We start from the raw sequence: 13377 nt of genomic DNA, 5'->3' as shown, positions 1-13377 counted from the left end.
AAGGCTTTTCATATTGGTATGTTCTTCTGAATTTTCCTATTAATTTTTCTGTTTATAAATTGCAATTATGAGGACCCTTATATAACGAAATACCAAACAAAGAATAAAACAATTACTCTTAGCAAATATACAGCCTACTTAATAAAGCTAAACAGAAGAGAAGTGCAGAGTATAGCAAAGAATCAACAAGGTAAAGATCTTTAGCTCTAAGCTCACAGACTGTTTCCAAACATCAATGCAATGTCAGAACATCTAAATTAATCTATTACCAGCAAGAAACACCTGCTGTTGGACAGAATATAAAGCTGAACCCAAAAGGTGATAGGTGGACAAATGAAAACATCTGGGTTAAGCTAGGCAGATTGCAGTCAGAAAACAGAGCCTACACACCCGGGCGCACCAAGCCATTGTTAGATTCCATCGCAGGTTGTTTGTTCTATTTTCCATTCACAATGTGTGGGGTCTCTCCAAATTAAAATAAAGAATAGAGGATGTTTTGCAGAGTACACCCACACAGACAGTTTTGCAGATTAACCCCACAGAGGCAGCTTTGCAGAGTACTCCCACAGACATGCGTGTAGAGTATAACTATTTTTTGGGCCAACAACTTATACAGACACAGCAGCATTGTACACAGAGGCTTAAAGGCACAGTTATTTTGTTAGGCACTGCCCCAAATCATACAGATGCAGCGGTAGAGTAGAATTATTTAATAAGCACACAACTCGTACAGACACAGCGGTAGAGTAAAATATTTTTTTAGCTACGGCCACAATGGTAGAGTAAAGTAGTATTTTTCGGCAAAGCCACATCTCATATCATACAGACACGGGGAAGAAAAGAATTAGTTTTTAAGCCTGGCTGTAAAAGGTACAGTAAATTTTTTTAGGCACAGCTACAACTGTTACAGATACAGCAGTAGAGTAGAATTATTTTTTAGGCACAAAACTCATACAAACACAGTAGGAGTGTAGAATTATTTTTTGGCCCAGCCATAACGGTGCACTAAGGCTTAAAGACATAGAACTCCCATAGGCTGGGGTTCAGAGTACACACAGAGGCTTAAAGGCACAGTACTCCCACAGGTGGGGGTGCAGAGTACACACAAGCTTAAAGGTACAGTACTTCCACAGGTGGGGTGCAGAGTACACATAGAGGCACACTTCTTCATTAAATATGGGTGCAGAGTGCACACAGCTGCTTTTTGGCACAGTATTCACACAGGTATGAGTGCAGAGTACACACAGATGATAAAAGACACAGTACTCCCACACGCAGGGGTGCAGAGTACATATAGAGGCTTAAAGGCAAACTTACCTCACAGATATGACTGCAGCATACACACAGCGGCTTTTTGGCTCAGAACCCCCACTGAGACACGTGCAAAGTATATACAGATGCTTTTATGAAAAGTACGCTGTTTAAATTTGTCCCTCACTACAGCTGTGTCCTGTCTCCACTAATCAGAGTAGAATAGAGGCAGTATTGATGGTCCGACATTTATACAGGTCAGGTCACGTGGTGCGCCATCCAATCACAGCCATGCCCATAGCCTAAAAGCTTGTTGATTGGCTGCACTGCCGCCTTTCAACAAACTGTATTTGGCATCCGAACCCAAATGGCAAACTGGACATCTGTTAATAAAAGTCCGTGTTCAGGGTTCAGTAACGGACACTAGGTTTCTGGTACAAACCCCGAACTATGCAGTTAGGGTTCGCTGATCTCTATAGATATGGTTGCTACGAAAATGTCTTATTTTGCTTAGTAAATGCAAGAAATTTGTGTATGATTATCTAGCCATCCATTCCTCTGCAATTTGGATTTCTGTACCAGCATAAAACACATTAAATTACTTCCCAATGAAGCATATTAATAATTTCTAGAAATCATATATGTATCTAAATAACAAGCAACATTTGAGAATGAGGTGTTTGCTTTTCTCTGGATCAACACTGCAGGAAATATGTTCATCTACCTAGACTTTGGTTTATTTTCTTAAACACAATTATCACAACCTTTGCTGTCACTTCTATGGAAACATTAATAAATAGCGATACTTTTAAGAATTTTGGTTCCCTAGCCCAATATTCAGTGCCTATCTTTTCTTCTATCCTATGAATGCTAAATCTTACCGGGGTTGCAAAAGAAGGCTAATAAGACTGAATATCTAGTAAAGGTGCATCATAGAAATAAAATTAACTAATTGGGTGTCCTAAGATCATATTTATGTCTTAACGTCAAAGAAAAGTAGATCGTTGGGTGAATAGTTAAGTATTGATTAGCGGGAGCCCATGAATACTACATAAGGGTAAATTTGGGCAATACAAATGTGAAAAAATATGTTCAATGATACAACCACTTTACTTCTGAAGGTGTTTTGCACGTTAAAAACCAGGCCAATTTTTACAAATCTGACCACTGTCATTTTATGAGGAAACAACTCTGGAATGCTTCAACGGATCCCGATTTTTTTTTATGACATATTGTACTTCATGATAGTGGTAAAATTTCTTCTATAAGACTTGCACTTATTTATGAAAGAAATGGAAATTTGGAAATAGTTTTGAAAATGTAGCAATTTTCAAACTTTGAATTTTCATGCCCTTAAGTCACAGAGATATGTCACACAAAATAGTTAATAAATAACATTTCCTACATGTCTACTTCACACCAGCACAATTTTGGAATCAAATTTTTTTTGTTATGAACTTATAAGGGTTAAAAGTTGACCAGTGAATTTTCATTTTCCAACAAAATTGACAAAACCATTTTTTTAGGGACCACATCACACATGAAGTCACTTTGAGGGGTCCATATGATAGAAAATACCCAAAAGTGACACCATTTTAAAAACTGCTACCCTCAAGGTGCTCAAAACCACATTGAAGAAGTTTATTAACTCTTCAGGTGCTTCACAGGAATTTTTGGATTGTGGAAAAAAAATGAACATTTAACTTTTTTTTCAAAAATTTTTTTTTACTTCAGATCCAAAATTTTATTTTGACAAGGGTAACAGGAAAAAAATGGATCATCAAATTTGTGTAATTTCTCCTGAGCATGCTGATACCCCATATGAGGGAGAAAGCCACTGTTTAGGTGCAAGGCAGAGCTTGAAAGGCAATGAGTGCCGTTTGACTTTTTGAATGCAAAATTTGCTGGAACAATTGGCGGATTCCATGTCGCATTAGGAGAGCCTCTCGTGTCTAAACAGTAAAAATCCCCCACAAGTGGCAACATTTTGGAAACTAGACTCCTCAAGAAATGTATCAAGATGTGTGGTGAGCACCTTGAACCCCCAGGTGCTTCACAGAAGTTTAAAACATTGAGCTGTGAAAATATTAAAATCACATTTTCCCCACAAAAATGTTATTTTTGCCCCAAATTTTACATTTTCATAAGGGTAACAGGGGAAATTACACCATACAATTTGTAGTGCAAGTTCCCCTGAGTACGCCAACACCCATATGTGGGAGAATACTACTTTTGAGGCACAATGCAATGCTTAGAACGGAAGAGGCACCATTTTGGAATTCAGATTTTGCTGGAATGGTTTGAGGGTACCATGTCACATTGGCAGAGCCCATGAGGTGCCAAAACAACAGAAACCCTCTATGTGTAAGCTCCTTTTATAAACTACACTCCCTAATGAATTCATCTAGGGGTGCAGTGATCATATTGTTGCCACATGTGCCTCACAAAATGTTATACTATTGAGCCGTGAAGAAAGAATAAATTATATTTTTACCACTAAAATGTTGTTTCAGCCCCAAGTTGTTAATTTTTGGCTAATAGGAATTTTTTACAACAAACTAAGATCCATTTTTTCCTGAGTGCCCCAATGCTCTATATGTAATCGGGAAATATTTTTCAGGCACAGAGCAAGCTTCAGAAGCCAAGTAGCACCAGATTTTGCTGTTATGGTATGCAGTTTCCAATAGCCGCTGTGAGAGCCCGTGAGGTGCCAGAACAGCAAACCCCCCATTAGTGACCCCATTTTACAAACTGCACCTCTCAATGAATTTATCTAGGAATGCAGTGATCATATCACAGACTTTTATACCTTTGGGCACTGAAGAAAAAATAACTACATTTTTACCAGCACAATTTTTTTTTTAGCCCCAGATTTTACATTTTCACACAAAAGTATGTAAAAATGGCACCATAATTTGTCCCACAATTTCTACTGAATGTGGCAATACCCCATATGTGGCTGTACAGTATTACTTAGCCATACAGAGAGACTCGGTAGGAATGGAGGCTATTTGCCTCCTGAAACTCAGATTTTCCTAGAACAGTTTGCGGACTCCATATACAGAGTCAATAATTGCTAGAAGAGCAGAATTCTCCCTCAAGTAACCCCATATTGGAAATTGTACCCCTTCGGGAATTTATCTACAGGTGTAGTGAGGATTTTGACTCTGTAGGTATTTTCCAGAAACAAGCAGCAATGAATTTGCAGAGTGAAAATTGCAAACTGCTGTCGTAGTGACCAGTACGTTGCAGTTACCAGTACATTAAGCACAGCCCGTGCTTCTGGAGATATGCACCCGTAAATTAGGCGGGCTCTCATCACTTCAGAAATGGCAAATATGTGAAAGCTAAATGTTGTTTAGGTACACTCTAGGGCTCAGAAGGGAGGGGGCATTGGGATTTGGGAGTGAAGAATTTGCTGAATTTCTTTTGGCAGGTGATAATCCACTTTGCTTTTCCAGAGCCTTTGTAGTACCAGTAACATGTAAGGCCCCCATATATTTCCTTTAACAGATGGCAGAGTGGGGACTTGCTTTTTTTGTGCATTGAGTTGATTTTTTATTAGGAACATTTTACATAATGTTTGGGATCACATTTATGCAGCACTCTCTGCTGAGCACTTACTTTAAGGTTTCCATCTAAATCTCTGAGTGACGTGATTCAGTTGAAACCCCAGAGGGATCCATTCAATATAATGAAGCAGCAGGGTTAAGGCCCCTTTACATTTAGCGATGCACCAGCGATCCCGACCACGATATGACCTGGTCAGGATCGCTGGTGCATCGCTAAATGGTCACTAGTGAGCTTCCAAACAGGCTGATCTCACTAGCGATGCAGCAGCGGTCAGCGGTCGCACTTACCTTTCAGACGTGGCGAGGGTGTCCGTCTTCCGCCTGCGTCCATGGCTCGCTCGCCGGCGCCAGCAGGAAGCCGACAACGAGAAATGGACCAGGCCGATCTAGCCAGCGGGGAGCCGGTCGGAGGTGAGTATCACGTGTAGCGATATCGCTGGCAATATCGCTGCTGCGTCACAAAATCGGTGACGCTTTAGCGATATTGCTAGCGATATCGCTATGTGTAAAGCTCCCTTTACTCTGGACTCCGTCTGGTCTCTGTTCAGAGATTTCATACTTTTTAGAAGTGCACAAAACTGTGGCTGACGGTACTTTTATGCAATCGTAAAAAGTCGGACACCGCAGTTCACAAGTCACATGGCATCCACAGTGCCTTCATTGGCCTCATTATAGGGAATTTTTCGCCAGAGGTTCCATCTGAATCATGTATTTCAGAGATTTACACAGAAACCCTCGTGCAAGCGCTTAGCACACTGAGCAGGATAAATGTGTGTCGAGCATTATTGCAATCTTTGGGAGGCAGAATGAAAAAATCAACAGCAGGTGAAGAATTGGTTTTATTTAATCTTTACGCCATTCTTTATATGGTATATAAAGTGGTGATATCGCAAGTTTATTGTTCAGGTCTGTGCAATTACAGCAATACCAGATTTATATAGTTTTTTATGTTTGGCTGCTGTCACACACTAAAAGACGCTCTTTATGTTGTATAAGTGATATGGCAACTTTATTGTTCGAGTTGTTTGGCTGCTGTCACACACTAAAAGATGCTTTTTATTGCTAAAAATAGTTTTGCATCACCATATTTTGAGAACTATAAGTTTTCCATATTTTGGCCCACAGAAGTTTTTATTGGTACCATTTTCAGACACATGACATTTTTCTTTCTCGTTCTACAGTATTCTGATACTTGGGAGGCACAATAAAGAAAGACCAGCAATTCAGGAATTTTTTTGGGGGGGTTTATGTCATTCTGCATGTACTAAAATTGATAAAGCAGTTTTATTTTTCGGGTCAGTACGATTACAGCTATGCCATATTTATATTTTTTATGCTTGGGCGCTTTTACACAATAAAACTATTTTATAGGAAAAATAATTATTTTTACATCGCTTTATTCTGATTGCTATAACTTTATTATTTTTCTGCTGATAGAGCTGTATGGCAGCTTCTTTTTTGTGGGACAAGATTACATTTTCAGCGGTACCATGTTTATTTATATCTGTTTTTTTATCTCATTTTATTCCACTTTTTTTGGTGGTATGATAATAAAGCATTGTTTTTTTGTCTTGTTTTTTATCTAGTTTTTTATAGTGTTCACTAAAGGGGTTAACTATTGGGACAGTTTTATAGGTTGGGTGGTTATGGACGTGGCAATACCAAACGTGTACTTTTATTTTTTATATATATATTTTTTCATGCAAATATTTATATATGGATACAATGTCTTTTGATTTTTTTTATTATTATTATTTTATTTTATTTTTTATAAATATTATTACAATTATTTAAAACTATTTTTTAAACTTTTTTTAAAAACTTTTTTACTTTGCACCACTATGGGAAAATCATTTTTTGCAGGCTGCTCACTTGTATAGCATGGGGATGCAGCAGCGTCCCCATGCTATGCAAACTGTCATCTCTGCACTGACAGAGAAAGTTGTTGATCGTGCACAGCGTCATGACGACATTGGGTCACCATGGCAATGATTGGGACCCCGCTTCACGCTGCGAGGTCTCCGATCCAAGGGTCAGAGGGGTTGTCATCTGCCTGCCAGCAACCGGAATGCTGCAATCGTGTTTGATCAAAGTTATTAGGGTGTTAAATTGGTGGGAGCGGTGTGGGACCGATCCTGGCACTGAGTGCCATGTGTTAGCTGTCAGAATCAGCTGACACCTGGTGGCAATTCTGCTTGCACAGCCCATGTGCGTGCACGATCACCATGCCACAATAATCCATCCTGCATCAATAGCCCAGGGAGTGTGACGTATTATAACTGCAAATGTCTGAAAGGGGTTATAGGATGTAACCCCATAGGATGTAAATGTATATGACTATATTTAACCACTTTTTTTCCACCTATGTCTGCACAACAAAAAATTATGAATATTTTATAATACACTCTATGTCTGGATAATTTTTTTTAAAGTACACATCTATTCATCTGATGTTATGGGGGTATGTGGTGTGAAACAAGCAATGCAGAAAAAGCCCTATGAAATATAACTTTTACCTGTAATTAAGAACAACATGCAAATTTAGTGGAGGATAATAATAATAATTTTTTATTTATATAGCACCAACACATTCCGCAGCACTTTACAATTAAGCGGGGACATGTACAGACAATAAATTCAATACAAGTTAAGACAATTTAAACAGTGACATTAGGAGTGATGTCCCTGCTCGCAAGCTTACAATCTACAAGGAAATGGGAGGGGGGGGACAGTAGGTGAAAAGTGCTTGTTATTTCAGGTCTGGCAATTATAATAAATAGGGATTTTCATATAAAGCTGCATGATACGGTCATCAGCCTGTGTGTTTAAGTGCAATAGTCAAGTATCAAGTGCAGTTATCGTGTGCATGGAGGGTGTGGAGACAGATGAATAGCAGGGTGCAGATTCAGAGTAATATTTGGAAGGAGGGAACAGGGCAAAGTTAGTTTACTGAGTAGTTGACGTGGTAGGCTTGTTTGAAGAGATGGGTTTTCAAAGTACACTTGAATAGGTCAGGGCTAGGTATCAGTCTTATCGTCTGGGGAAGTGCATTCCAGAGAGCTGGCACAGCACGAGAGAAGTCTTGGAGACTGAGGTGTGAGGTTCGGATTACAGGGGATGTTAGTCTTAGGTCATTTGTAGAACGGAGGGCACGTGTAGGGCGATAGACAGAGATGAGAGAGGAGATACAAGGCGGTGCAGAACTGTGGAGAGCTTTGTGGGTGAGAGAGATGAGTTTATACTGGACCCTGTAGCGAATAGGTAGCCAGTGTAATGACTGGCACAAGATGGAGGCATCGGTGAAGTGGCTGGACAGAAATATGACCCTGGATGCCGCATTCAAGATGGATTGGAGAGGAGAAAGATAAAGGATAAAAAATATAGGATATAAAAAGGGACTATAGCAGGGTCAGACGGCAAGGAATAGGGATGACACTTTCTGTATCACTATTAGAGTTCCAACCCTTGCAGCAAGGAAGGAAGAGATAAATTAGGGATAGAAGAGGGTGAAAAATAGCTTCTATATGCTTTCCCTTTCATGCAATCTACATATCCTATATATTTTTTACCCTTCACCAAATCTGCCTGTTATTCTTAATTATAGGAATAAAAGTTATATTTCATAGGACTTTTTTCTGCTTTGTTTGATTGATGGGACCCTGCAGAATCATGTTTTGCTTGTGTATTGAGGACTTGGTGTGAACAGTGCCAACTATATTGAAAGCTTTTACTTCTTAGTCAGCCATGTACATTCAGCTGAACCTGGTGTACATTATTTCAATGTAAACTCACAGCGCCACTTGCCAGGGAAACAAAAATTAGAGTTTGTAATCTAACTGGTTAACTATTTTTTACCTGGTAGGGAGCTTGTTGCCTGTTGGGTTGTCCCGATTTTTGATAGAAAGCTCATGTACACTGACAGGATCCACTGAAAAATATCATATGTGTATGGCTCACATACGGCTATCTTTGAGTATATCAAAAACAGACTGGTCATAGGATAAAAGAAGAATGAAATAATGATGCCTCTGGGAGGTGCTCTGCAGGATCCTTTCAATCTGTCTAGGTGAATGTATTTCTTATGAAAATGCACTACTGCGGAGAGAATGGTGTATAATTATGTACGTAGAGAATATTTATGAACTCTTCATAACCATGACAAGAAAAAAAATGATTTTCCTGTAAGATTTATTGAACTTAGGGACTCAGTTTGACATAGTTCCTTTGTGTTTTCAATTTGCAATATTACAAGAATATGGTTTATTTTGTTATTTATGGAGACATTAAAAAGAGTGGTTTTGAAAAGCACAAATTCAGCAAATAAATGATACCATATTTCACTAGCAAAAGTAAATAAAGATATCTTTTCTTGGCTATCTTCAAATGGTAGCACTTTAAAGCATGTGTTGCTGCCTTAGGCACAGAAGTTAATCCAGCTTTTTAATAGCTTTGTGGCCACTTACATTCATATATGGGGACGGGATCTCTACTAGAAAGAGAGGACACAACTAGTGTCACTTTGTAAATGTTAGCATGGAATAAGTACTGTTAATGGAAACAATGTGTTTTAATGGTATTGAGGTTAAATAGTGCGATTGTTTGAGTCGGTCTGTAATGTTATTCTGGGAAGAACTACTGAGAACTTCATTTCCCAAATTATGTATCTAACGTTCCATTTAGCTAAAAATAAGAAGGAATGTATCACATTTTGTTAGAGTGCAAAATGATTGTGAAGTGCATAAGTGTAAAATCCTTCTGGCAGTACGGAAGGTATTTAAAGGGCAAAGTTGTAGTTTATACACACATGAATGAAAACAATATCTTTAACTTGTAATAAACCAAAAGTAAGGCTATGCCTAAGGTGACATAGTTTGCCGATGCATTATTTTCAGCACTTTTAACTTTTACATACTCTGAAAAGAATGTTGGCGAGTCACAGGAAATAACCAAGGAGACCTAATTAGATGAGAAATTTCCTCTTTCTTTAGTGAATAATGTACTGGCTTCACATGGAAAATATTTGTTTTCTGCTGAGAAAAAATTTAAGGGTAGCAATAATCTTTGTAGTGATAAAGTTTTAATGAATTATTCTATGTATTTGTTCAAGTATTATTTCAGCACGACGATTGAAAAGATATTCCATTAGTGGGCCACTAATGAATTAAAAAAAAATAAAGTTATATATATACAATGGGTACGGAACGTATTCAGACCCCTTTACATTTCTCACTCTGTTTCATTGCAGCCATTTGGTAAATTCAAAAAAGTTCATTTTTTTCTCATTAATGTACACTCTGCACCCCGTCTTGACTGAAAAAAAAAACAGAAATGTAGAAATTTTTGCAAATTTATTAAAAAAGAAAAACTGAAATATCACATGGTCATAAGTATTCACACCCTTTGCTCAGTATTGAGTAGAAGCACCCTTTTGAGCTAGTACAGCTATGAGTCTTCTTGGGAATGATGCAACAAATTTTTCATACCCAGATTTGGATATCCTCTGCTGTTCTTCCTTGGAGATCCTCTCCAGTTCTGTCAGGCTGAATGGTGAACGTTGGTGGACAGTCATTTTCAGGTCTCTTCAGAGATGTTCAATTGGGTTTAAGTCAGGGCTCTGGCTGGGCCAGTAAAGAATCATCACAGAGTTGTTCTGAAGCCACTCCTTTGTTATTTTAGCTGTGTCCTTAGGGTCATTGTCTTATTGGAAGGTGAACCTTCGTCCAAGTCTGAGGTCCAGAGCACTCTGGAAGAGATTTTCATCCAGGATATCTCTGTACTTGGCCGCATTTATATTTCCTTCAATTGCAAACAGTCATCCTGTCACTGCAGCTGAAAAACACCCCCATAGCATGATGCTGCCACCACCATGTTTCACTGTTGGGATTGTATTGAGCATGTGATGAGCAGTGCCTGGTTTTCTCCACACATACCGCTTAGAATTATTACCAGAAAGGTCTATCTTTGTCTCATCAGATCAGAGAATCTTATTTCTCATAGTCTGGGAGTCCTTCATGAGTTTTTTTTAAAGAAAACTCTATGCAGGATTTCATATGTCTTGCACTGAGGAGAGGCTTCTGTTGTGCCATTCTGCCATAATGGCCTGACTGGTGGAGGGCTGCAGTGATTATTGTACTTCAGAAATGCTTTTGTAACCTTGGCCAGATCTGTGCCTTGCCATAATTCTGTCTCTGAGCTCCTTGGTCAGTTCCTTTGACCTCATGATTCTCATTTGGTCTGACATGCACTGTGAGCTGTGAGGTCTTATATAGACAGGTGTATGCCTTTCCAAATCAAGTCCTATCAGTTTAATTAAACACAGCTGAACTCCAATGAAGGAGTAGAACCATTTCAAGGAGGATCACAAGGAAATTGACAGCATGTGCCTTAAATATGAGTGTCTGAGCAATGGGTCTGAATACTTATGACCATGTGATATTTCATCTTTTCTTGTTTGATAAATGTTCAAATTTTCTACATTTCTGTTTTTGTTGTCAAGACGGGGTGCAGAGTATACATTAATAAGAAAAAAATGAACTTTTTTTGAATTTACTAAATGGCTGCAAAGAAACAAAGAGTGAAAAATGTAAAGGGGTCTGAATACTTTCCATACCCACTGTATGTATATATATATATACAGTGCCTTGCGAAACTATTCACCCCCTGGAACTTTTCAACCTATTCCCACATAACATGCTTCAAACATAAAGATACCAAATTTAAATTTTTGGTAAAGAATCAACAACAAGTGGGACACAATTGTGAAGTTGAAAGAAATTTATTGGTTATTTTAAATTTTTGTGGAAATTCAAAAACAGAAAAATGGGGAGTGCAATATTATTCGGCCCCTTTACTTTCAGTGCAGCATACTCACTCCAGAAGTTCATTGTGGATCTCTGAATGATCCAATGTTGTCCTAAATGACTAATGATGATAAATATAATCCACCTGTGTGTAATCAAGTCTCCGTATAAATGCACCTGCTCTGTGATAGTCTCAGGGTTCTGTTTGATGCACAGAGAGCATCATGAAGACCAAGGAACACAACAGGCAGGTCCATGATACTGTTGTGGAGAAGCTGGATTTGGATACAAAATGATTTCCAAAACTTTAAACATCTCAAGGAACACTGTGCAAGCGAACATATTGAAGTGGAAGGAGTATCATACCACTGCAAATCTACTAAGACCTGGCCGTCCCTCTAAACTTTCATCTAAAACAAGGAGAAGACTGATCAGAGATGCAGCCATGAGGCCCATGATCACTCTGGATGAACTGCAGTTATCTACAGCTGAGGTAGGACAGTCTGTCCATAGGACAACAATCAGTTGTACACAACACAAATCTGGCCTTTATGGAAGAGTGCGAAGAAGAAAGCCATTTCTCAAAGATATCCATAAAAAGTATTGTTTAAAGTTTGCAACAAGCCACCTGGGAGACACATCAAATATGTGGAAGAAGGTGCTCTGGTCAGATGAAACCAAAATCGAAGTTTTTGGCAACAATGTCAAACAATATGTTTGGCATAAAGGCAACACAGCTCATCACCGTGAACACACCATTCCCACTTGCAAACATGGTGGTGGCAGCATCATGGTTTGGGCCTGCTTTTCTTCAGCAGGGACAGGGAAGATGATTAAAATTGATGGGAAGATGGATGAAGCCAAATACAGGACCATTCTTAGATAGAGATTTGTCTTCCAACAAGACAATGATCCAAAACAAAGCAAAATGTACAATGGAATGGTTCAAAAATGAACATATCCAGATGTTAGAATGGTCAAGTCAAAGTCCAGACCTGAATCCAATCGAGACTCTGTGGAAAGAGCTGAAAACTGCTGCTCACAAACGATCTCCATCAAACCTCACTGAGCTCGAGCTATTTGCCAAGGAAGAATGGGCAAGAATTTCAGTCTCTTGATGTACAAAACTGATAGAGACATACCCCAAGCGACTTGCAGCTGTAATCGCAGCAAAAGGAGGTGCAACAAAGTATTAAGATAAAGGGGCCGAATAATATTGCACGCCCCACTTTTCAGTTTTTGAATTTCCACAAAAATTAAAAATAACCTTTAAATTTCGTTCAACTTCACAATTGTATCCCACTTGTCATTGATTCTTCACCAAAAATTTACATCTGGTATCTTTATGTTTGAAGTATGATATGTGGGAAAAGGTTGAAAAGTTCCAGGGGGCCGAATACTTTCGCAAGGCACTGTATATACATATATATATATATATATATATATATATACACACACACATGTACAGTAAATATACAGTTTGGGCTAGAAATATTTGGGCAGTGACTGAATCTTCGTGATTTGTGCTCTGCATGCCACTTTTTTTGGATTTAAAATTAATCAATTGAGATACACTGGGTGTTCTCCTTTGTGATGCTTTTGCAGGCCTTTACTTAAGCTGACTTCAAATGCTGCTTGTTTCTGCATCTTTCATCCTTTAGTTTTGTCTTAAATATGTGAAATGCATGCTTGATGGGGTTGAGATCTTGTGATTGTCTCAGCTATTGCAGAATGTTCTCCTTCTTTGCCTTAAA

This window comes from Dendrobates tinctorius, unplaced genomic scaffold, assembly GCF_039654945.1.
Source record: "Dendrobates tinctorius isolate UK_male_01 unplaced genomic scaffold, ASM3965494v1 ptg000105l, whole genome shotgun sequence".
In the NCBI taxonomy this organism is placed as follows: Eukaryota; Metazoa; Chordata; class Amphibia; order Anura; family Dendrobatidae; genus Dendrobates; species Dendrobates tinctorius.
The sequence above is the reverse complement of the archived record's forward strand: the minus strand, read 5'-3'. Positions refer to the sequence as shown.